This window comes from Lithobates pipiens, unplaced genomic scaffold (assembly GCF_037356315.1).
Source record: "Lithobates pipiens isolate NorthernLeopardFrog02 unplaced genomic scaffold, aLitPip1_a1.2 Scaffold_25, whole genome shotgun sequence".
In the NCBI taxonomy this organism is placed as follows: domain Eukaryota; kingdom Metazoa; phylum Chordata; class Amphibia; order Anura; family Ranidae; genus Lithobates; species Lithobates pipiens.
In genome coordinates this window covers 201,738,123-201,765,932 of record NW_027507787.1, presented here as the reverse complement: position 1 = coordinate 201,765,932, position 27,810 = coordinate 201,738,123, and the positions used below count along the sequence as shown (strand labels likewise).

Below are 27,810 nucleotides of genomic sequence, written 5' to 3'. Positions count from 1 at the left end.
CAGCACCATGATAGAGTGCACTGACACCAGCACCGTGATAGAGTGCACTGACACCAGCACCGTGATATAGAGCACTGACACCAGCACCATGATAGAGAGCACTGAGACCACACCAGCACCGTGATAGAGAGCACTGACACCAGCACCCTATATATTGTACACCTATACCAGTCCTTACAAGGACCTTTGTGAACCTAGTAGTTAGTGATTTGAAGACTGTACCTCAGTCCCTACACTGATAAAGGACTGCTGCAGAATAGTGCAGCAGTCAGCAGCAGTGCACCACAACCCTATATATTGTACACCTATACCAGTCCTTAAAAGGACCTTTGTGGACCTAGTAGCTAGTGATTTGAAGACTGTACCTCAGTCCCTACACTGATAAAGGACTGCTGCAGAATAGGGCAGTAATCTACAGCAGTGCACCACAACCCTATATATATATTATACACCTATACCAGTCCTTACAAGGACCTTTGTGGACCTAGTAGCTAGTGATTTGCAGACTGTACCTCAGTCCCTACACTGATAAAGGACTGCTGCAGAATAGGGCAGCAGTCAAGTATACTATTCTTTCTATATTTGGAAGAAAGCATATTATACGTGTACAACCCTATATACTGTACACCTATACCAGTCCTTAAAAGGACCTTTGTGGACCTAAAAGTAATAGCTAGTGATTAAACTGACTGTCCCTGCTGCACACAGCGTCCTGTCCCTCCCTGCACTGACAAAAGACAGGCTGCTGCAATCACCAGCACAGCAGTGCACTGAACCCTGTATACTATACACCTATACCAGTCCTTAAAAGGACCTTTGTGGACCTTATAGTCATAGCTAGTGATTAAACTGACTGTCTCTGCTGCACACAGCGTCCTGTCCCTCCCTGCACTGACAAAAGACAGGCTGCTGCAATCACCAGCACAGCAGTGCACTGAACCCTATATACTATACACCTATACCAGTCCTTAAAAGGACCTTTGTGGACCTTATAGTCATAGCTAGTGATTAAACTGACTGTCCCTGCTGCACACAGCGTCCTGTCCCTCCCTGACAAAAGACAGGCTGCTGCAATCACCAGCACAGCAGTGCACTGAACCCTATATACTGTACTACACCTATACCATGCCAGTCCTTAAAAGGAATTTTGTGAACCTAATAGCTAGCTATTTGTGTCATTACAGTCTCTCCCTGCTCCACACAGAAACCTCTCCCTATAATGATATAAGACAGAATGTAAAATGGCCGCCAGATCAGGTCTATTTATAAGGAAGGGGGAATGTCCAATTTTCCATGTGCTGAAATGTCTCAATTGGCTGTCCTGTACCCCATGATGGATGTGTCATCATGGATCAAAGTTCTTTCACACTGTAAACACATATGACCGCCGAGCGAACAGCGGCAATAGTCCGCCGATCAGGCAAATCGCGAACACGCAAAATTTGCTGCAAAACGACCGCCGGGCGAACAGTTCGGCCATCCCTATTAATCACTGCTAGGTTTTTTTATTTTTTGCACTATAAAAGAAAAAAGACTGAAAATGCATTTTTCTTTTTTTCTATTATACAATTTTGCAAATTAGTCATTTTTCTTTAAACATTTTGGCCAAAATTTAAGCTGCTAAAAATAACACAAATAAGTGGATATCGTTTGGTCTTTGTGAAAGTTAGAGTCCACAAGCAATGGTGCCAATCTCTGAAAATTTATCACACCTGATGTACTGATGTCCTAGCTCATTTCTTGAGACCCTAACAAGCCAGGGAAGTACAAATAACCCCCAAATTACCCCTTTTTGGAAAAAAGACATGCCAAGGTATTTAGTAAGAGGCATGGTGAGTTTTGTTAACTGGTAATTTTTTTCCCACAGTTCTTTGCAAAATCAAGATTTTATTTTCCACAAAATTGTCATATTAGCAGGATATTTCACACACACAGCATATGCGTACCACAAATTACACCCCAAAACACATTCTGCTACTTCTCCTGTGTATGGTGATACCACATGTGTCAGACTTTTACACAACGTGGGCACATGCAGAGGCTCAAAATGCAGGGAGCACCATCAGGCGTCCTAGGAGCATAAATTACACATCTAATTTCCTGACTATCTCTTGCACTTTTGAATGCCCTGGAGCACCAGGACAATGGAAACGCCCCAAAAATGACCACATTTTGGTAAAAAAAAAACACCCCAACGTATAATCTATGAGGTATAATGAGTCTTTTTTAATAATGTCCTTTTTTTCTGCAAGTTTTTGGAAAATGTGGAAAGAAAATGAATTTTTTTTTAGTTGTTCATTTATACAATATTATACAATATACACATAGCATGTACATACCAAAAATTACACCCCAAAATACATTCTCCTGCTCCTCCTGAGTATGGCAATACCACATGTGTGAGACTATTCCACAGCCTGGCCACATAGAGAGGCCCAACATGCAGGGAGCAGCATCAGGTTTCCCATGGGCATACATTTCTCAAATCTACATATGAAAACTAGAAACTAGGAAAGTGGACTTTTAAGGCACACGGGTAGACTGTCTAAAAATATTTAGATTAGTTTATTGAATACAAATTTTATTGAAAGCAGTTATTACATATAAATACGTATAAAAATTCATGAACTCAGTATTAATTGCCCACACAAACTCTGACACCACTTAGTGTAATAAAAAGGTACAATAATAATACATCTTAAAGAATGGAAATTAAATTCCCATAACAATATCCAAATAAGTATGTGAAAAAAGACTTGTGGGTCAGGATGTGGATCCGGGCACGAATAGAATTTATTTTCTTGTGAATCTCTGACTAAGTTCACGATCATGTCCTATGCTGGAGACGTTACATTGATGAAGTCTTCATTATATGGACAGACGGACTCGCAAATCCCTTGATGATTTCATTCAATCATTTAACACCAATCAATTCAATTTAAAATTTACCTATAGCTGTGACATATATAAAACCAATTTATTTGACCTTCTCATCTACAAGGACAAGGATAATACATTGGCAACAAACCTTTTTCGTAAAACAACAGCTGTCAACACACTGTTGCACGCAGCTAGCGCACACCCCCCAGCACTTATTCGGAGCATACCATACACTCAGTACATCAGGCTCCCTCGCAATTGTACACACCTATCGGATTTCCAGCTTAAAGCCAAACTACTACAATCACACCCACTGGCAATAGGTTATAGCCGTTCACTGCTATGCCAAGCCTACAATAAGTCTGTGAGTCAACCATGCAGGGATCTGCTATATAAAACCAAGACACCTCCCAAAAATCTACAGTCAAACTAATCATCACACCATGAGGAAAGGATGATAATGGATACTTATTGGCATTTTTTTACAGGAAGATCTGATACTTAGAAAATATATTGGCGAACATTTTCCCATAGGTGTCAGCCTCCCTGAGCCTCCAGTCTGTTTTCTTATTATACCAACAGACTTTATTATTCTATGCACGCTGGTTTACCACCAGTATTTATGCTTTTTTGGTGCCTGTGTTGATACTTACTTGCCTCCAGACGTACTTAGACAGTATTGCTTACCAGCAATAGATCATGCCAGTCTCTCTGCGTCTGATTGCTACATGGTAAGCTGTGTGTCTTTCCCTTTTTTAATTTTATTTTTGTTTTTACGTTTAGCATTATAAAAATCTTTTTTAAATGCAGACCTCTTATAGCCTTATAGACTTATAGCCTACCTAGCTTACACTTATCAAATAACACCATTGAGCATCATTATTTGTTTTGGGGACTCACTGGTTTCTACTTGTTTTTCAATATGTTTGATGCTACCTGTGTTCACTCTTTGTGAACACCATTGACTCCCCTTTAGGTGCTTTAGATCTAAACTATATCATGGTGTACTCATTTGGTTACATATTTAATTAATGTTAAAACCCTTTATACCAATAAACTTTTATTCACTATAATTACCATATTACTTTATAATTATGCATCCCAGCTGTCTGGCTTTGCCTTTTGCCTTCAGGTAGCCAATTTTATTCTGGTGGGGGTTTGCGGCCTACTGACCTACCTTTCGTATATTTTCTGTTTATTTTCTTGTTCATTACACTTACCTGTTGTTCCTTTCTATATATATTCACTAGAACTTCTTTATGCTCCTGAAGAAGCGTACCTCTACATGCAACATGCCGAGCGAATGAAAAACTATTCGTGCCCAGATCCACATCCTGACCCACAAGTCTTTTTTCACATCCTTATCTGGAAATTGTTTGGGGAATTTAATTTCCATTATTTAGGATGTATTATTATTTTTTTTTTATTATTGTATTTTTATTGAAAATATAAAGATAACAATGACAAAGTGTCTTATGCTTGCATAAATGCACAGGTAAACAGTAAGTCCATCATATAAGACAAATCAGAAACAGAGAGGGGAGGGGAGGAAGGAGAGGGGAGGGAAGAAAGAGGAGGGGGGGGGCAGGATATTTCAGCACATTCAGTATATCCTCACATAAATTAACAATTATTTGCGGTACAAAACAGCAATCGTCACAATCAAATAGGCATAGGACAGTGAGCAGGAAATGTGGAAACTTCATTCCTTTAGAAGGGCATGAAACAGTGTGAACGGTCAATTTGAGCCTTAAACTCAGCGTAGGAGGTCCAAAATCAGAAGACTATATTAAGTAGCAGCATATGATTTAGAGCGATACCACAGATCCCAAATCATAGAGAACTGAGGCATAGTGTCATGGACTATGGCTGTAAGCTTCTCCATTCGGCCGATATGTTCTAGGTTCTGCAAGACTTGGGGGAAAGTGGGCGGAGTACGTGATAGCCACCGTATAGGGATAGCTCTCTTAGCTGCTAACAAAATAAAGGTGGCGAGCTTCTGAGCATGTCTAGAGAGTCCAGGAATCGGTAACCCTAGTAGGAAATACAGAGGATCTAATGGGAGGGAAATCTCAAACAAGTCTTGGATGAAGGATTGTATTGTAATCCAAAATGGGCGGATCAATGGGCATGCCCAGAAGATATGGAAATGGGAACCTATATCCCCTCGACATCTCCAGCACATCGCAGGGGTCTTGGGATCATATTTATTTAAAATTTCAGGCGTTCTATACCAAAAAAGCAGAATCTTGTAAGTCGTTGAGCTGTGTTGCTTTTACGCCAAACATATCGTTTTGCATTGTGGGCAAAAAGTTTGATTTTGGTTTCATCTGACCAGAGCACCTTCTTCCACATGTTTGGTGTGTCTCCCAGGTGGCTTGTGGCAAACTTTGGACAAGACTTTTTATGGATATCTTTGAGAAATGGCTTTCTTCTTGCCACTCTTCCATAAAGGCCAGATTTGTGCAGTGTATGACTGATTGTTGTCCTATGGACAGACTCTCCCACCTCAGCTGTAGTTCTCTGCAGTTCATCCAGAGTGATCATGGGCCTCTTGGCTGCATCTCTCATCAGTCTTGTCCTTGTCTGAGCTGAAAGTTTAGAGGGACGGCCAGGTCTTGGTAGATTTGCAGTGGTCTGATACTCCTTCCATTTCAAAATGATCGCTTGCACAGTGCTCCTTGGGATGTTTAAAGCTTGGGAAATCTTTTTGTATCCAAATCCGGCTTTAAACTTCTCCACAACAGTATTACGGACCTGCCTGGTGTGTTCCTTGGTCTTCATGATGCTCTCTGCGCTTTCAACAGAACCCTGAGACTATCACAGAGCAGGTGCATTTATACAGAGACTTGATTACACACAGGTGGATTCTATTTATCACCATCAGTCATTTAGGACAACATTGGATCATTCAGAGATCCTCGCTGAACTTCTGGAGTGAGTTTGCTGCACTGAAAGTAAAGGGGCCGAATAATTTTGCATGCACCACTTTTCAGTTTTTTATTTGCTAAAAAAGTTTAAAATATCCAAAAGATTTCGTTCCACTTCACAATTGTGTCCCACTTGTTGGTGATTCTTCACAAAAAATAAAATGTTATATCTTTATGTTTGAAGCCTGAAATGTGGCAAAAGGTTGAAAAGTTCAAGGGGGCCGAATACTTTCGCAAGGCACTGTATAATCATACACATAGGTTGGACTTGATGGACTTGTGTCTTTTTTCAACCTCACCCACTATGTAACTATGTAACTCAGCAAAGAACACAGCAAAGATTATAAAATGTACTTTGTTTACACATTTTATTAATACGTTTATTAGTTAAAACGTGAGAGCTTTATGTGTTGCGCAACAAGCACATATATTACACTTTTTTTTGTGTATACAGTTTATTTGATAACATGATTTCTGTTTTGTTGCTAACAGTGAACACTTTTTGAATGTTAGTAACTTTTATTAAGGGAGTAGCGAAGCTATGAAATAAATTGAAGTTAAGAAATATATTGTACTTACAGTAAGGCTCCTTTCACACGGGGCGGAATCCGTCCAAGTGGATCCACCTACTCGGCACAGGATCTCTCTACTGATCCCTGCTGAGCAGGCGGATGACAGGTCTGCTCCACTATAGAGGGCGGACAAAGCCCACTGCTCTCTATGGGGTGGTCTGATGGAAATGGACTGCATGCCTGTTTCCATCTGATTGTCATCTGATCCGATCCACCGGACAGATGGTGAAAGTATCCCCATCCGTCTGGTTTTAGCAGACCAGATTAGATGCTGGCATGTGACAGCAGATGCATGTCCGCTGACATCCGCCGACCCATAAAAAACATAGAAAGGGGGTACAATCGGGTCTGCCTGAAAAACAGACAGGCTGACCCGATTGGTCCGCTGGTGTGAAAGGGGTCTTAACTGATGCCTGCATCTGCTAGCCCAATGTTTCTCAAAATTTAGATTGTTAATTAGAGCCACTGAGTATTTGAGTAGCAGATGTACAATTAAATCACATTCATCACCCAGTTATAGTACACTGTCATGTCCATAATCTCGACCACAACCTCACACTCCTTCTTACCTATTACTGGTCAGTGGTCATTTCTGCACAACCCCTGCTCTTTATCCTGATATGTTTGTTTCCACAGCCTGACTTAGCAGATTGTCTTAAGCATCAGACACTTAACGTGTATCTATGGTCACAATGTAAAATCATATATTCATTGAATAACATTGTATTTCATAGTTACACAGTTACATAGTAGGTGAGATTGAAAAAAGACACAAGTCCATCAAGTCCAACCTATGTGTGTGATTATATGCCAGTATTACATTGTATGTCCCTGTTTGTTGTGGTCATTCAGGTGCTTATCTAATAGTTTCTTTAAACTATCAATGCCCCTCTCTGAGACCACCACCTGTGGAAGGGAATTCCACATCCTTACCGCTCTTACAGGAAAGAACCCTCTAGTTTAAGATTCAAACTCTTTTCTTTTAATTTTAATAAGTGGCCACGAAAAAGTTTTATCCCTATTGCGGGGTCACCAGTATGGTATTTGTATATTGAAATCATATCCCCTCTCAAGCGTCTCTTCTCCAGAGAGAATAAGTTCAGTGCTCGCAACTTTTCCAACCTTGCCCTTCTTTGTACTCGCTCCATTTCCAGTACATCCTTCCTGAGGACTGGTGCCCAGAACTGGACAGCATACTCTAGGTGTGGCCGGACCAGAGTCCTGTAGAGCGGTAGAATTATCGTTTTATCTCTGGAGTTGATCCCCTTTTTAAGGCATGCCAATATTCTGTTTGCTTTGTTAGCAGCACCTTGGCATTTCAATTATTTCTACTCCTATTATTATAAAGGATTGTAAAAGTTTGTAAAGTTGCTTTTTTTTTTTATATAATTCTTTTTATTTAAGTTTTAGCAACACATAGAACAAACACAACTTAAAGAGGAGCTGCACCTTTTAAAAAAAAAAATTAAAAGCCAGCAGCTACAAATATTGCAGCTGCTGACTTTTAATAAATCGACACTTACCTGTCCCAGGGTCCAGCGATGTCGGCAGCAGATGACGAGCAATTGTTCATCTCTCTGCTGCCCCCGCCGCCATCCTCTGTCAGGGAATCGGGAAGTGAAGCATTGCGGCTTCACTGCCCGGTTCCCTACTGCGTATGCGGGAGTCATGTTGCGCGTCTCTACTGGTCCCCGCTGTGTCCTGGGAACTGTGTGTTTCCCAGTACACAACGGGGGGGGGATCTGGGGCAGTCTGCGGCGATCTTGTCCCGGAAGTGGGGGCAGATACCTGGATTATCCTGAAAGTTATCCATACATATTATCGTTTTAATTAACCACAGTGTTAATTACCCTACGTGTTTCAGAGCCTTGGGAATCTCCTTCTTCAGGGGAAGGTATACAGTATGGAGTATAATTCTATTGAAATACAAACGGCAGAGCATTAGAATAATCAACAAATTTGCCTGGTTGTCGATTATTCTAATGCTCTGCTGTTTGTATTTCAATAGAATTATACTCCATACTGTATATCTTCCCCTGAAGAAGGAGATTCCCAAGGCTCTGAAACGCGTAGGGAAATTAACACTGTGGTTAACTACAATGATAATATGTGTGGATAACTTATTTCTTGTACTTTATGTATGATGCTGTCTAACTTTATCTATGGTATGATTTTATTACATTAAATACATTTTGTAGTTATTTTAAACGGGTCTTTAACATTTTTAAATCTGTAGCCTTCATTAAAATAATAACATTTGATCCTGCCATTAAGGGTCTCTGTACAGGCAATTCCTGTTATAGGGTGACATAGTTGTGTCCCTGTCTCGCAATAGTCTTCCTGCAATGTCACTGTTTTATAAGCTCTTCCGGTGGAGACTGTAAGCACAGGCATGTCTTACTATTGTCCCCATTAGGAAACCTGCCACAAACAATGACATGCGTCCGCCACACCACACTCAAATAGACAGAAAGCAACTGTAAAGGAGCTGCAGCAGATCAGCAGAGAGCAGATGCAAAATGAAAAAAAATAGACTTTAACCACCTGCCGACTGTTCACAGTAAATATACTGTGAGTGGGTGGCGGGTACAGGCACGGTCATGTACATGCATGTCTTCAGCCTTCTTCCGGGTTTGGGGTGGGCATTGCTGCGCCCCCTGCTGACCCTTGTTTTAATTTGGCACAGCATTAGTTTGGAAGCTGATTTCAGCCAATGATTCAGCTGAAAGCTGCTGATCGACTGTGTCTAATCGCACACAGAGTTCTGCGTGTTTACAAACACACACAACTCTGTGTGCATAGGAACATCAATCTGGCTGTTTCTTCTCCGAAAAGCAGGGAGAAAATAAAAGCCAGATCAGAAGGTAAAAGCAGCACGCATCACACACTTTACACATTGTAAAGGCCCGTACACACGATCGGACCTTTTGACAACAAACATGGACAAATGTTGGCTGTGCGAACAGACAAACATTTTGACAACATAAGTCCGATGGAGCAAAGTCCGATCGAGTGTACAGAAAACCATCGGATTTTACAAACAGGCATGCTCAGAACCAATGCAAAAGATCAGACAACAATACAGAAGTTGACCAAAAGTGGCGGTAAGGAACAGAAAAATCACGTGATTTGGTGAAAGTTGGCTGAAAAAGTCTGATCGTGTGTAAGTTCACGGCCCATGCCCTTTGTACAGAAGTACACGGGAAAATTTGTTTTAAGTCTGATCGTGTATACGTGGCTTTAGGCACACAGCTAAACTCTTGATTGCCCCTAGATGTTAACCCCTTCTCAGCCAGTGTCCTTAGTACAGTGTCAGTGTACAGTATTGTCACAGATTACTGTAATAGTACTAGTGATGTCAGTGTCAGTTAGTGACCCTCCCAGCCAGTGTCTATAAGTCGCTGATCACCGTCATTACAGTGTAGTGTCCAGTATATATATATATATATATATATATATATATATATATATATATATATAATTTTTTTTATAGCTGAGAACGGCCGAAGATAGTCGAGAGCGGCAGAGTGTGGCCGAAAATACCCAGGAGCCGCAGAGAGCGTCAGAAAGGGTTAGAAATAGTGGGGGATCGGCGTATAAAATGCACCCCTGATTTCCCCTGATTTTAGGGGGAAAAAAGTGCATGTTACATGCCAATAAATACGGTATATATATATAAAAGAAAAAACAAAAATGGCAATTGTTAATGATACAACATGCTATAGCAAAATTGTGTTCAGTTAAACTTTACATCCACTTTAAATAACTTTAAGTAAGAAGAGATTATTCCACAATAAGAGATTATTCCACAAAAAGTTAATATGATGTGATAATATCTTGAAAATGAACACTTCTAACATAGTAGTTTCCAGCACAGCTGAAACATTAAGTGTTATTATAACTCCCAAGTGTCTATATAGTGAATAATTCACTACACAGTGCATAATAAACCACACATTGATGCAAATAAAATATCCCAGGAGAGCAAAGGAAAATACGTCTCATGTTTTTAAGTATGGGTTAAATGCACTTATTGATTAGAGTGCTAAGACCATGGCATTGTAATCCTTAAGTATTTGAAATTCACTCTTAGTAGTGCCGCAGAAACATAGTATAAATCATTTAAAGAACATTAAATTTAATTGACACTGATGGAAATCCCAGCCAAAAGATTTCTTAATAATTAGCTCACTTGAAAGTAAAAATTATTTAGCTAATCATTCAATATTCTATCTATTTAATTATCTATCTATCTATCTATCTATCTATCTATCTATCTATCTATCTATCTATCTATCTATCTATCTATCTATCTATCTATCTATATTTCTTTTTCCATAATTTTAAGCACAATACTAGCAAGAAAGAGACCTTCTAAAGTAAATCCACACTTGGAATGCGTAGATGTATCTAGATTTGGTTTGTGAGATGTCCGTCTAACCCATTGCAAAATCTGAAAATTGAAAATCTGTACCCTATTGCAATCTATAGGGTGTGAATCTTCAAAATAAATTCTGTCCTTTTAAAGACTAATATGCAAGGGATTGTCAAATAAAGGGCATGGAGAGCTGGGCACTGCCATAGGAAACAAAAAATAAATAAATAAAAAATGACCATACAATGGGGAGAAGTTCCACTTTTTTATACAACGTTGTACGGGGAACATCAATCTGGCTGTGTCTTCTCCCTTAAAAGAGAGAAAAAACAGGCCGATAGAAAAGCAAAAGCAGCACACAGCACATACTTTACACATTGTTAGGCACACGGTTAAACCCTTGATTGCCCCTAGATGTTAACCCCTTCCAAGCCAGTGTCATTAGTACAGTGTCAGTGCACTGTATTATCACTGATCACTGTATTAGTGTCAGCCATGTCTGTGTCAGTTAGTGACCCACCCAGCCAGTGTCTGTTGGTGCCAGATTGCCCACCACCCTATCACAGTCCCACTACAAGTTGCTGATCATCACAATTACAGTATAGCGTCTATAGCGGCATAAATTCCAGTATATATGCCATAGTTTGTAGACACTATAACTTTCGCACAAACCAATTAATATACACTTATTGTGATTCTTTTATTTTTATACATTTAGCCTAAATTTATAAAGAAGTTTTTTTTTTTTTTATTGGATATGTTTTATAACAGAAAGTAGAAAATATCCTTTTTTGTGGTTTTTTTGATATTTTTTTCATTTATATAATAAAAATAAAAACCCCAGTGGTGATCAAATACCACCAAAAGAAAGCTCTAATTGTATTTCATGATCAAATAATTGCCAAAGTAGCGCAGTGCTGAATAGCATATAATGCCCTGGTCATTATATGCCCACAATAAACCCTTTGGGAGGTCATGTGGTTATATTATATGCTTGAGAGATGCCTTTAACCACTTTCCGGTCTTTAGCAAAATGACAGTGGTTTAATGACTGTACGTCATGTGATGTCCGTCAGAATGCAGTGCAGAGATCTCTGATCACGGAGATCAGCTGTGTCCAATTACAGCCGATCACAGTGTAAATAGTAAGTGCCAGTTATCGGCTTTTCTCTGCTCACGCTGACAGCTTGTGAGTAGAAGAGAGACAATAAGTGGCTTTCCACACGGGGGATCTGCACTGATAATCAGTGCAATAATTTTCAGTGTAGCCTCATCAGCGATGCCTGCTAGTGTCCACCAGTAATGCCCACCAGTGTCCACCAGTAATACCCACCAGTGTCCACCAGTGATTCCCACCAGTGCCCACCAGCGATGTCAATCAGTGCCCATCAGTGATGCCAACTGAGTGCCGTCTTTCAGTGCACATCAGTGCTGCTTATTAGTGCCCAACAGTACCACCTATCAGTGCCTATTAGTTCCCATAAAAGTTGCCCATCCGTGCCAACTATCAGTGCCCATCAAAGCCAACTATCAGTGCCCATCAGATCTGCATATTAGTGCCTCCTCATCAGTACCCATAAATGTCGCCTAATCAGTGCAGCCTATCAGTGCCCGTCAGCGCAGCCTCATCAGCGCACATCAGTTAAGGAGAAATATTACCTACTTACAAAATTTTGTACCAAAAAGAGACACACATTTTTTCTAAACGTTTGGTCTTTTTACGTTTACAGAAAGTAAAATACTCTAAAAAAAATGATAACAATTTTGGTTTGGGCACAGCATTGTATGACCACGTAATTGTCATTCCAAGTGCTGAAAGCGGTAGTAAACCCGCAATTTTTTATTTTTTTTTAACCTGAAAAGCAAAATGCATAATGAGCTAGTATGCACCGCATACTAGCTCATTATGAAATACTTACCTTAGAACGAGGCCCCGACATCTGGCCCAATCCACACCAAGGGAGCTGACATGCTCCCTCGGCGTTTCTTCCGGGTATCGCGGCTCCGGCGCTGTGAGTGGCCGGAGCCGCGATATCGTCACTCCCGCGCATGCGCGTGGGAGATTTCATTCCGGCCGGCCGGCCACTGCCGGATTTTCAGGCCGAGAATCCCCTTGCGCGCATGCGCCGCTGCAGTCAGCGGCGCATACCGAGGGGAATATCTCCTAAACCGTACAGGTTTAGGAGATATTTTTTTTACCTACAGGTAAGCCTTATTATAGGCTTTCCTGTAGGTAAAAGTTAAAAATTTGGGTATACAACCACTTGAAAGCTGAAATTTGGCCTAGGTAGGAAGGGGGTGAAAGTGTCCTGTGTTGACGTGGTTAAGCTGTGTGTGGTAATACAGCAACACTGATTCTGGCATTACATGTTTTGCATGTGTAATTGATTTTTTTGCACCGTTACATGTTTGCTTTATGGAAATAAAGCATTCCAGTCTGTAGGCTCGATCAGGCGTTAAAAAAGTACAACAATTTGGGTACCATTTGCCCGAGGAAACACATGACTATGATGATCGGTGGGAGCAGCACCTTAATGGTAAAAGTCGGCTGCAAAAGGCACGCACCCCTCCACCTGAAGGGCTTATAGAAGCTGCATTCTTTCATTGTGTTACTAATATGCCTCTTTTCTCCTGCTCAAGCGTGCATGGCAGCCATTTTTTTATTTACTAAAGTTCTTGGCACTGCAACATTTTCCATATAAATTAGCAGAAACGTCCTGACCATTTTTCTTGTCTTCCTCTTCAAGTGCACATAGCAGCCTTTTTTGGGTTCAGCTAATGCACCCGTTTCTTCCTACTTCTTAAGGGTGCATACCAACCATATTTTTATGCTGCTAATGCACACCAGACATTTTTTTACGCTGCTAATGCACCCTTTTCTCCCTATTTAAGGATGCAATAAAGCCACTCTTTGTACTGTGTTGCTCCTGTACTCTATTGGCAACTAGGAGGACAAGGAATATTGTGCAGGCAGTGAGGATATGAACATTACATTTCATGGGGTAATGATTCACCTCTCCCTTATACAAGGAAAACATCCAAGGGATATACTGCCACCATTCAACAGTGATCCCGAAATGACTCACTCTGAAGTGCAGTGCAAAGAAACTCACATTTCCCAATGGTGAGTGGATTCCCCAGTCTGTAGGCATAGCTGAAGCGGAAAACATATGAGCATAAGCTGGCCGTTCTTCCATAATGGGCCTTTGGCTCTGACGCTTGCTGTTGACAAATTACCTTTTGCTTACAGCACATCACTACATACAGCTGTGTGTACCAACGCACCATAAAAAACAAAGTCAGACAAGCATAAATAGAGAGGTAGAGGTTATGGATACTGAGGTATTAGTTGTTTTATGTTTTTTTTTAATACAGAATTTTGTATTTACAGAATAAACTTCTTTTAATTCAACTTTTCTTTTCATTGTAAAGGCCCGTACACACGATCAGACTTTTTGACAACAAACATGCAAATTAGCTGTTTTGGAGCAACATCAGACCGTGTGTCCGCTCCATCGGACAAACTTTTTCGGTTTTCATCGGACTTTTGTTGGATGTGCGAACTGACAAACTTTTTGACAACATAAGTCCGATGGAGCAAAGTCCGATCATGTGTACACAAAACCATCGGAATTTTGTAGAAAGTACAAACACGCAGAACCAGTGCAAAAGATCAGACAACAATACAGAATTTGACCAAAGCTGGTGCTGGAGTAATTGAACGTCCTCTTTTGAAGTGTTGTCAGTACGTTGAAACGTCACTACGTTCATGTTTGTTGCCTAAAAAGTCCAATCGTGTGTATGCAATACAAACTTACGGCCAACGCCCTTTGTACAAATGTCCACGGGAGAGTTTGTACACAGTACGATCGTGTGTATGGGGCTTTAGGTAGGCATGGACATCTATACAACCTGGGTATTACCTTAATAAAGTACATCTAAGGCCTAAACTCCACCTTGGCCCTATGGAAAAATAAAACATTTGATTAAGGTTAGGCATTGGTCTCACAGTAGTAATGCCAACCAGTCAAGAGAAGAATTTAAGGGCTGAAAGGTCAGCTGAATGAATACAATAAAACTTTCTCTATTGCCTTGTAGTAAATAAAAAATAAGAAATACTCTTGATTAGCAGAAGCGATGTCTGGTGATGTCCTTTTTGATTGGCTGTATATGTTTTGTATGACACGTAAGTCATCAGAGGACAGCTCAGCTCACGCCCATTATTTGGATTGCTGGCTGCCTGAGGGTGATTTTTTTAAATAGGCTTCCACCACTTATCTGTTCATGAACGTATGGCAGTAGTTAAATGGTTTAACAAGATAGAGAGAGCAGGAATCTGAGCTTTGATAGGGTTAAGAAGCAATTGCTGGTGCAGAACCAGCCATTTTCCCACCCTGCAATATTTACCGGTTAACATTTTTTTATTTTTTTTCATTTAATAATTATTATTATTTATTTAAACTCATAAGGCCATCCCTGTCCTGTATAAGCCAACACAGCAGACAATCATGCCTCCTGAATTAAGGCAGCACAGCCTGTTTCTACTGCTGATGGCATACTCTTGCTTTTGCTCTGCATCAGTTACAGAGATATTCCAATGCCAGAAAGAACTCCAGATCTAAATATCTAAAGAGGATTAATGTGGATGCCAAAGCTAAAGGTCTACTATCCAACTTAGTTTGTTGTGGCAATCACACGGAAGCTAAGCAGATCAAAGCTCATGGATATTTGACTGCCGCAGCAGGCATCACTCTCTTGCCCAACAAAGATGAACAATTTGATGGGAATGCACCAATTAACTTTGCTTGAACAAGCCAATTCTTGTGGCAGAATCACCTTTTTGTTGTGGATAAAGAAAGAACACTAAATATTTTATTTGTTTATGCAGCTCATTGTTTAAGGCTTAAAGCTGACCTTCAGCTGCGCACGTGCAGAGATGTGCTGAGGCTCTGCCCAGCCTTTGGGTCCTGACAGAGCACTTTAACACATCTGTGCACGCTCAGGTGATTTCCTGTGCATGTGCAAAGATGCTAAAGGTATGGGACTTCTGTAATAGCTATCTTTGTGCATGCGTAGGTTAAACCCGCATATGTACAGAAGTGGCACAGGGCTTGCTTAGGAACCAAAGTGGTTTGTATTTAGAGAAGCACAAATAAATGGCAACAAATTAAAAAAAAAAGATGTACAATTGAAAGAGGGGGGGGGGGGGGGGTCAGGCAGGGTGACACGACTACTGTATATTATAAAGTGAAGGTCTGCTTCCTGCACAGGCCAATTTTCAGGTTTCAGACCAGAAATGTTGAAAAAAAATACGTTTTCTTTGTTTCTGTTATAAAACTTTGTAAATAAGTACATTTTCTCCTTCACTGATGAGCACTGATGAGGCTGCACTGATGGGCACTGATAGGTGGCACTGATATGCAATACTTATGGGCACTGATAGGTGGCACTGATGGGCACTTATATGCAGAACTAATGGGCACTGATATGCAGTACTGACAGGCACTGATGGGCACTCATAGGTGGTACCGATGGGCACTGATAGGCAGCACTGATGGGTGGCACTGATGGGCATTGATAGATGGCACTAATAGGCATCACTGATTAGGGGCACTGCCAGGCATCACAGATTTGCATTTCTAATGGGCACTGATTGGCATCCCTGGTGAGTTCTAGTGGGCTCTAGTGGGCACCCTCGATGGGTCTGCACTGGTAATCAATGTGCTGATTATAAACGCCCTGTCAGCACAGGTAGAGGAAAAGCCAATAAATGGCACTTCCTGGTTACCATGTGATCAGCTGTGATTGGACACAGCTGATCACATGGTAAAGAGCCTATGTCATAGGTCACGTGTCAGACTGACACCCCACACCACCGATGGCCGCGCTGCGTGCCCCGCTCACGGCACGTGTTAGCGGCTTACCCTGCTGGACGTCGTATGAAGCTCAGTCAGGATAATACAACCCCTTTCCATCCATCATTCTGCTATATGGCAGGCGGGAAGTGGTTAAAGGGTAACTTTACTTTTGTTGAGAAAAAAACACTCCCCTCTGGGGGATCTATGTACATTACAAGGATTTTGACAAACTTTGTTACAGATTCCTACCTTTTGTTATGCTGAAGAAATTCCTGTGTGTTTGTCTGTGCCCATGTGTAGAAATGAGTTCAATGGGCAGTGGCGGCTGGTGCTCAACATTTTGGGGGGGCGCAAACAAACTGAAATTTTTGGGAAAAAAAGCCCATCAATTGCAGCCTCAGTGTGCCATCAAACGCAGCCACTGTGCCCATAAAAATTAGCCACTGTGCCATCAAACGCAGCCACTGTGCCCATCAATTGCCACTACTGTACCATCAAACACAGCCACTGTGCCAAACGCAGCCACTGTGCCCATCAATTGACACCACTGTCTCATCAAACGCAGACACTGTGCCCATCTAATGCAGCCTCACTGTGCCCATCTAATGCAGCCTCACTGTGCCCGATGTAATGCAGCCTCACTGTGCCTGATTTAATGCAGCCTCATACGCAACAATATGTGCACAGGCATGTTTTTTCAAAACGTAAAATTGTATACGTTAAAAAGAAATGAAAAAAATACACATGCACAAGTAAACTCATACATGAAACAACCCTTACTGCTCATATTTAGCACTGCCTGTGTGTGACAGTCACTATGTATAAAAAAATCTCCCCCTTTATTAATGCTGTTTGCTCTTAAACCAAACATGGTACAAAATTAGTACAATGTGTGTAGCCAGGTTGAGCTATAATCAATCCCTTTCTCCAGAGCTCTTTATTTACATTGGTTTTTCTCCCTGCTCTATCCTTCATCCACACAACCCCTTTTTATATACAGTCTCTGGTCCTACCTGCATACACTGTCCTCTGTATTATGTGTCAGTCCGCTCCTCGCCATCCATCACACTTCAGTAGGCAGCTCCTCTATCCCCCGACTAGGAGCTGTACACTCACTCTGCTTCCTGGTCTGAGTCACGTGGTGTACACAACATCAATCCCAGCATGCTCCGCTCCTCTCCTCTCCTGCCTCATCCTCACTTAAACAATGCAGCTCCCACCCATAGCATACTACGGGCGGAAGCCGATAAACCCTTTAGATTGCGCCACAAGGTGGATTAAAAGCCATTTGGGTTAAAGAACATTTTTTTCTAATGAGGAAAATTTATTAAAAGCCATTTGGGTTAAAGAACATTTTTTTCTAATGAGGAAAATTTATGGGGAAAATTGCAGGGTCTGCATCTGTTTAGATGTGATTTTCTATTGGGAGTATCTCACCAAAAATGCCCTTTTTGTTGCAAACGATGCCTGAAATCTGACTTGTATCTTAGTTTAGATGTCTGGAAAAATCAGTGATCCAATCACACAAGCAGGAAATTATGTTTCTGGGGGCATTCTGTACACATTTTGTGTACAGAACACCTCCAGGTAGCCATATTGCATTGCATTTCACAAAAAATTACAGAGCTGCAGATTGAAAAGCAAAGGTAATTTTTAATAAAATTTAATTACAATACGATTTTTGTGGCAATTGTATATGCTATATAATTGTTTTTTTTTGCTATTTTTTTCCACGAAAGTGGAGTTACCCTTTAAGTGTGTTTATGCAGTTACCAAATAACTCACTTTTTTAAAAATATTTATATAATTGTGCTATTGCATTCTGATCAGTGCTCGCAGCCATTTGAGAATTAATCTGGATTAGGTAATGAGAGTAAACAAGTTTCAGTATCTAAAGAGGACTTAGTGAGTAGAAAGTTGTGTCTGTTGCAAGGTGAGTGGAGGACAACCAGTTGGATTGATGTAGAAAGTGTTTTCCATACCGCCTACCACACGGCTGCACAAAATCACATACACAGGTATGTGATTTCGTGCACATGGTTTTTGCCACACGTGCTCGCCGCCGGAGTGACACTCCCTCTGTGATTGGACACAGCGGGAGCCAATCAGTGGGTCCGGCAGCCGCGGTGGCTACCGTGACCCACTGATCGTTTACAGGAGAGATAGATCAGCCATCTGCCTGTGTAAACAAGGCAAACGGTGGATCTGTCAGGAAGGGAAAGAGAGATCTTGTGATTTAGCTAAACTGAGTCATGGATCTCTCTTTTCCTTCAATGTGACACTGCCCCACACAGTTAGTAAGAACCTCTCTGGGGAACATTTAACCCTTTGATTGCCCCTGGTGTTAACAACTTCCCTGCCAGTGTCATTTATACAGTAATCAGTGCATTTTTATTGCACTGATCACTGTATTGGTGTCACTGGTCCCCAATGATACCAATTGTTTGTCACTCTGTGTCAGAATTGTCTGCCGCAATGTCGGAGTCCCGCTAAAAATCGCAGATCTCCGCTAGTACCAGTAAAAATATTTAAAAAAATAAAAAGTCCCTAAATCTATCGCCTATTCTGTAGACACTGTAACTTTTGTGCAAACCAATCAATATACGCTTATTGGGTTTTTTTTTTATTAAAAAGATGTAGCAGAATACATATTGGCCTAAATTTATGAAGAATTTTGATGTTTTACATTTTTTTATTGGGAATGTTTTATAGCAGAATTTACAAAACAGTGTTTTTTATTTTTAAAAAAATGTGTTCATAGTGCAAAAAATGAAAAGCACAGAAGCAATCAAATACCACCAAAAGAAAGCTCTATTTATGTGAAAAAAATGACATTTTATTTGAGTATAGCGCAGACCACACATTTGTCAATTAAAGTGATGCAGTGCAGTATCGCAAAAAATGGCCTGGTCAGGAAGTGGTTAAAACCTTCCGTAGCTGAAATGGTTAATACAGTTAAAAAGTTTGTCCTGTAACTGCAGGAGGAAGTCAGGGTTGTCTAGAACAGGCAACTAAGGTGAAGACAATGGGGCTATTTTGTATGATTTGAAGGGTATATGGTTTGTTTTCCAGATTGCTTCTATAGTGAGGTGCATATATAAGTCTGTAGATAATTTGAAGGTCAAAGACACCCCTGCTGTGAAGTGATGAATGGAATGAATAGTTTTTATTTATCAATTAACAATTTACAAAATGCAAAAACAGTTCAATCTCAGAGTTTAAATCGTATGGGGACCTGTCCAATTTCCACATAAATTATCAAAAATCTGTAGCAAGAAATTTAAAGTGTAACTAAAGGCAAAACATTTTTTTTTGTAATATTTTATATTATAAAAGTAAACACATCAATATCTGTTTCAGCAGTTGTAGTAGCAATTCTCAATGAATTCTTAAGGTGCTCATCAGATATTTTGGTTCTAATTTTGCCATGTGCTTCATCTTTGAAAATAATTGCTTGCAAATATAGGTGCTATCGAAAACTGATGACATGAATAAGGCGTGAGTGGGATATTTTTCTTTGGGAAGATAAAATCTATAAAAGTACAGTAGAGACACTGTCAAATTTTTCTTTAGCCGTATGTGTTCGCTTAAAGTAAATTTTTACAAGAAAAAAAAAATTAACAGTAAGTTTACAATTTTGTGTTGGGCCCCATTCCTAGCCGTTTTTTGACGCAGTTGTCACCCACGGGCTGCAGGTTGGACACCCCTGCTTTACAGCATTTATAGTCTAAATTTCTTTTATAATATATATATATATATATATATATATATATATATATATATATATATATATATATATATATATACACTCAGTATATTTGCTATTTGCAGTACATATGGTTATTGTTTGGGCCAAATATACAAAAAAAAATAAAAATTATCAAACTGTAGCTCCACTTGCCAAAGGTTTTAAAACTTTCATATACTGTCACCCAGGGATATGCTGTGGGGTCAGTGGCTGGTGAGGCACTGGCTAGTATCAGAGCCAGATACCCACAAGTTACATCATTAGATCATTAGAGAGAGAGCAATAATTCTAGCACTAGACATCCTCTGTAACTCTAAACATGTAACCTGTAAAAATGTTTACAGTGTCGCCTATGGAGATTTTTAAGTACTGAAGTTTGGCGCCATTCCACAAGTGTGCGTAATTTTAAAGTGTGACATGTTACATTATACAAAAAAATAATAATAAATCGGGCTAACTTTCGTGTTTTTTAATTTTTTTATTCATAAAATGGTTTCTTTCCAAAAAAAAAAGTTTGAAAAATTGCCGCTCAAATACCAGGTAACATACAAAGGTGTAACTACCACCATTTTGTTCCCTAAGGTGTCCGCTAAAAATATATATACATAATGTTTGGGGGCTCTGAGTAATTTTCTAGCAAAAAAAAATGTTTTTTACATGTAAGAGAGAAGTGTCAGAATTGGCCTGGGTAGCAAGGTGTTAATAAATAGAAGTAAGTAATATACAAATAATTATTAAATATTGTTTTTAAGGTAATTTGTTATATTTTCAAAAACTGTACTCAAGCAGGTGGTTTAACTGACAAATTACTGAAGTTTGAAGTTATAACTTCTAACCAATAATTTCACAGTAAATAGATGAATGATAAATTAGTAGACATGTGCATTCGTTTGCATGCATTTTTGGCCAAATTTCAGGTATTGAAAGCACAGAATCTGAAAAACTAAAGATCCGACATAAATAAATGCTTTATTTTCATTTTGACACAGTTCGATACAGATAGGAGATTCGACGTGACTCTGACAATAACAATCTGTGTCTATTGAAATTGTATCATAACAGTCTATTCACACAGGGGTAACACGACTTCCAGCACGACTTTGGGAGCCAACTTGGACACGACTTGAGTGTGAATCACAGCGCGACTTACAACACGACTTTAATGTATCAAAAAAAGGGGGGGGGGGCAACGGGGGCGGGACTTTAAATGAAGTGCGAAATTATAATAGAATATTATAATTTGGCGAACAATTGGGAAATTTTAATAAGTTCATAAAAATATAACATAGACATGATTAAATAATTTACAATGGATAAGAGATACTGGCAATACATAATGGTAAAAAAAATCATAAAAGATATAATAAGTACACAATTAAATCCGTTGTAATTGATGTGAAGCATTAACAATACGTCGTAGCAGCATATAAGTAAAGTATGAACGTAACAAAATTCCACAGTTCACCAAATGGAGTTGATATAAGACCATAAAGCATCAAATAGTGCCTACATGATGGGTAGCCTCAATATTCTGTGGACAATATTTGGACAGAGCAGCTGTAAAAAGCTTGAATGCGATTAGGAAAAACACGACTTCAATAGCTCTACGCGTTTCGTGGCTGACCGCCACTCATCAGGAGCAAGCGTGTACTGTAGCTACAATGAAAAAAAGGAATCAGTATAATATAGTAATAATAACAAGCATGGCATAAAGGTGGGGTAATAGGCCAAACCCCACATAAGGTACATGCTTACATATTATGATTCGCTTGGTGGTGACTGACCGTCGGGCTCCACCAGCCAAATCTGGGACACCTCTGAATAGGGATGGTTGTGCGTAATTTTGGTTTTAATCTTGCAATCCTGCCAGATGTCCTGCATTATATTGCCCTTTATTTGTTCTTTTTGAGTTTAACCTAATGCAATTGTTTTTATGCTATTACCATCCTAATCATGAATTATTCTTTACCAAAACTAGTAATTGGTCATTACTTAGACCTCTTGTTTGTGTTCTGATTGGTCGGTCAACACTGCCGCCGTATTGGGTCCTTTCTATCCGGGAGCTGTGACGCGCCTTGGGGCCCCTCCTCCCCCTCCTTCCCTTTGCTGTTGGGGGTGGATGGGCTGCCACTGTGCGTCAGCGTCACGCAGTCCATGCCGGACATGCGCGTCCTCTTGGACGCCAGCGTGTGCCCTCATGTGATTTCCATACTCGCACGTCATGTGGGCGGGGCATTGGTGCCGGCAAGCCGGGCGTACCAATGCCCGTGCGGCGGCGCCTTCTGCCCCTCCCTCGAGTGCGCGGCATGACGTTGGTGGGTGGTTCCCGTGGCAGCCTTTCTCTACTATCATCCGTCCCTTCTTTACTTATCTTCTCACGGATCACACTTATTTCCCTCCCCCCCTTTTCCCCCCCTTCCTTTCATCTTAGTCAGAGGTATTAGGTCTGACTTGCTTTTCCTTCACAATTACACTCATTCTCAAGGCTGTTTTTTCTCTCCCTTTCTTTTTCATTTTAGCCTGAGGCTTTAGTTTCGATCTGCTCTGTCTCACAATCACACTTTCATCCAGGGCTCCCTTTGTCCTGGCTTCACCTTTCCATCACCACTAATCACTATCTTGTCTTGGTCCTTCCCACACAGGTTTATCTCGTGGGTGTTCATCTGCCTTGGTTGGCCGCCCTGTGGGTGGCCTTCGCGGCTCTGCCCATCTCAGCTCCCGGGGGGAGGTGTCCCCGATTTGGCTGGTGGAGCCCGATGGTCAGTCACCACCAAGCGAATCATAATATGTAAGCACGTACCTTATGTGGGGTTTGGCCTATTACCCCACCTTTATGCCATGCTTGTTATTATTACTATATTATACGGATTCCTTTTTTTCATTGTAGCTACCGTACACGCTTGATCCTGATGAGTGGCGGTCAGCCACGAAACGCATAGAGATATTGAAGTCGTGTTTTTCCTAATCGCATTCAAGCTTTTTACAGATGCTCTGTCCAAATATTGTCCACAGAATATTGAGGCTACCCGTCATGCAGGCACTATTTGATGCTTTATGGTCTTATTTCAACTCCATTTGGTGAACTGTGGAATTTTGTTACGTTCATACTTTACTTATATGCTGCCACGACGTATTGTTAATGCTTCACATCAATTACAACGGATTTAATTGTGTACTTATTATATCTTTTATGAATTTATTACCATTATGTATTGCCAGTATCTCTTATCCATTGTAAATGATTTAATCGTGTCTATGTTATATTTTTATGAACTTATTAAAATTTCCCAATTGTTCGCCAAATTATACTATTCTATTATAATTTCGCACTTCATTTAAAGTCCCGCCCCCGTTGCTCTCCCCCCTTTTTTGATCACTACATGGATGGAAATACATGACCTTACCAGGTCATGGTTTCATGTTAAGTCCCAAGGGATGGAAATAGGTGACCTTACCAGGTTACATTTCACTTAAAGTCCCTTAACCTTTCGCCTACATAATAACGACTTTAATGTAAAAAAAAAATAGTATGGGTTCCCTTTCAAGAGCATACCAGGCCCTTCAGGTCTGGTATGGATATTAAGGGGAGCCCCATACCAAAAAAAATGGCGAGGGGTACCCCTCAAAATCCACACAAGACTCTTATCACGACCCGATCACGCAACTTGGCAGGCCGCGGGGGGGGGGGTGCACTGGAGCAAGAAGAAGCGGATTGGAGGAAGAAGATGATTGGAGGAAGAAGAGGATTGGAGGAAGAAGAAGATGGAGGAAGAAACCGAAGGATGAAGAAAAGAAGAAGAAAGACCAGAAGAAAGAAGATGAAAGAAGACTTTAATAAAGGACTTGTCAAAGACCGTCTCCTGTCATTTTTAACACTTTTGTCACTTTTTTGGTGAAATGGTAGGGGTACTTTTGTATCCCTTTACCATTTCACACGGGGGGAAGGCCAGGATCTGGGGGTCCCCTTGTTAAAAGGGGCTTCCATATTCCGATAAGCTCCCTGCCTGCAGACCTCCACAACCACCGGCCAGGGTTGTGGGGATGAGGCCCTTGTCCTCATCAACATGGGGACCCCAAAGCATCCTCCCAATGTTGAGGGCATGTGTCCTGGTAGGGTTCAGGAGGGGGGGCACTCTCTTGTCCCCCCTCTTTTTCTGCAGCCTGCCAGGTTGCGTGCTCGGATAAGGGTCTGGTATGGATTTTGAGGGGGACCCCCACGCAATATATTTATTTTTTGGTGCGGGGTTCCCCTTAAAATCAATGCCAGACCTGAAGGGCCTGGTATGGATTTTGAGAGGGACCCCCACGCCATTTGTTTTGGCATGGGTTTCCCCTTAATATCCATACCAGACTCGGAGGGCCTGGTATTGAATTTCGGGGGACCCCCATGCATTTTTTTTTCTTAATTTTTTTTTCTTAATGCTAATGCTAACATGACCTTTGTGCAATGCAAATAGCCTTAGAAAAAAACATAGAAGACGTACAACATTAGAATCCTACTATAGCTTGTAGTCGAAATATTCGATGTATGATTGCAGCATCATACAGTGAGTTTCGCTGCTCCGTCAAATCTTCTTTAAACATTCGACAGACACCATAAGTCTTCAATGACAGATTCGACCTTAATTCATTTGGATTTTCGGACAAATGCAATTTTTTAACGAAAAACAAAATAAAATAAAAAATAAATAAAAATGAATTTCGAGAGTAACTAAATAAATGTATTTTTCGAACGAAAACGAAATGTCTATAAATTAGTATGTTATAACATATAGCATATAAATATATGATTTAGTTTGATTATAACAGTACCTTTTCATCAGCAGTTTCATTATCCCTCTTAACTGTGTAAGAAAAACATGGGATTGTGGGTAAATCTTATACCCTTTTTTCTACTAGTTAAGAGGGCTGGGCTGCAAGGGCGCATTTGTCTTTTAGACACATGGCCCCATCTATGATGACACTGCAGTGAGAGGCGTGCCTCCACTGCAGCATTTTTATTGGATATTTTGGGCCAATGGTACTTTACCATTGGTCCAAAAATCCAAGCTGTACATTGAGCTCAGTGTTTCTGACAAGAAGTGAGAGGCACTATGAGCTCAACCTCCTAGTCTGCTGCAAACGGAGTGTGCCAGCTTGTATTTAAACTGGCCGCTCAATATGCAGCTTCTGACAGGTTGCGCATGACGCACGTATCTCCGGAACCATAGGTCATAGGGGTTGGGTAGGACTTGAGCTACCTAACCCCCCCCCAGGTCGCTGAGCTATGACCCTTTGAAGCTTGGTAGTTTATTCATTTATTTATTTGTTATTTATTTATTTTATTTTATTTTTATGTTAATGGCTCTACCTCACCTGCCTACCCTGACTGCGTGTCCCTGCTGTCACCATTAAACTATATAATGGTTCATTCACTTACAAAATGAAATAAAGAATGTATACCTACCGTATATGTAAATATTTTTATTGGATTTACTGGTTGAATAATTTACACCCATAGGGTTTGAACTGTTATTCGGATTCACAATTGTTTTTATAGGTGTACATATTTTCTTGCATGCTTTGCTTTATTTATTTTTCTATTTCTCCAGATTTTTACTATGCCTGATTATTCAGGATGCATAATGGCATTATGCAGCTGTTTCTTCCTTGACTAGACTTGACTTGACTAGATCCTGCTGCTGGTTTCCCCCAAACAAATTAACATTGGATAAACCTGTCAGTATTTTGTAATTATGTTAATTCAATTGACTTTGTGATATGCAGATTCTGATCTTTATAACAATTTAAATCCTATGTATTCATAATATATGCTTTGTTTGTTAGACATGCACCTATGCATATAGTAGATACATTTTACATGACTTTCTTACTTCCAATTTATGTTCAAGGCCAAACACTTGTATGGATCTTGTAACATGTATAGAACACATGAAACACAATACACAAGTTATTTTACAGTACAATGTCATTTTTTCATATTTCTTTTTTAGTATACTAATTGTCACTGATCTTGGACAGGAATTTTCTAACTCATAGTTAACTCCATGTCTAATAATACCAATTAAAGCTGTTCTTCTGGCAAAGCTCACTTCCTATCCCTTTCTCCCTCCCCCTCCATCCATTCACTAGTTATTGCAACAAAAAAAAGAAATGTTCTGAAGCCTTGTGATGCTCACTTAACTTCACCATCTATGTCATTTGCTGGTGCCCTCCTGGGAGTGATGGGCAGTATATCCAGTGCCCACTCTGACTGGGTAATAATCAGTATCCACATCAACTGAACAGTGAAGTGCACACCCAAATATAGGATGTAGATTATTATAGCTAAGTTATTTTTTATGGGGAGGGGTGGGGGCAAAGGGCAGTGGGAAGGGGGAGTGCAAGAGTTGTAGAGCACATGTGTCAAACACAAGGCCTGCACACCCAATCCAGCCCGCCAGCCCATTTCATTTGGCCCTTGCACCCAGGGGTGGAGGTAAGATGTGGACAGCCTGTGAAATAGGGCTAAACCCTGCAAATAGCACACCCCTAGACCCTGAACTCTATATGTAGCTCACTCCTCAACACTGCGCCCTGTACACAGCGCACCCCTGAACTCTGCACTCTGTACATAGCACATCCCTGCACTCTACACATAATACATTGCTGGTATTTATTGCCCCCCTAAGATCCTCCCAATGTTAGTGCAAATTGGCTACACCGTTTGATGTGGTTTGATGTGGAGTTCCTGCACATATTCTCTGGAGAAAAAAAAAGGCCTGCAAAAAACAGATATAGTCTAACAGTTGCAAGATTTTTTATCATTATTACTATTTATTTAGTTATTATTATTATATCACCAGTTTTTGGCTTGCTTTTTAGGAATTCCAACCCCCTCTGTTCTGTGGTCCCACTTAGATAGCAGCTAATGAATTGATTGACATTTTCTGTGACCAATAGAAGGAGGGGCAATGTTTTTATACTATATATTCTGTGCTTTTTTTGTACATAAATGTTGTGAATAAGGCAGTCATGGCTGAAACGCGTTAACATCTGCTGTACCTACCTATTTAATGGAGTATCAATAAATTTGTAAAGATTGAATGGAGTTGTGGATTATCTTTATTAAGTATCGTGCTGGCAGCTGAGTAACTGCTTTTCCTGCACCCAACAGCTCAAGAGGTTATTTGGATGATTTGGGGTAGTAGCACTTTTCCTTTCTCTCCAACAGATACAAGTGGCCCTTTGAGGACAACGATAATGCTGATGCAGCCTGCAATGAAATTTGGTTTTACACCCCTGTTCTAGAGGGTAGCTAGCCCCTCAGCTTCCTCTTTAGCCTAAATAGCTGACGAGTTGGCTGAAAACATAATATCAGAGATTTTCAAATTTTTAATTCAGTGAAAAATGTACAAGGGAATCTTTCTGAATTGCAGAAAATCATGCAGTCTAAGCCCTTGTACAC

At 40.4% G+C, this 27,810-nt stretch overlaps 1 protein-coding gene across 1 annotated transcript in view; it reads right to left on the bottom strand.

The window, feature by feature from the left end:
• TMEM26 (transmembrane protein 26) overlaps positions 1-27,810 on the bottom strand; it is a 165,963-nt gene that overhangs the window by 121,812 nt on the left and 16,341 nt on the right. The gene's annotated exons all lie outside the window — the stretch shown is intronic.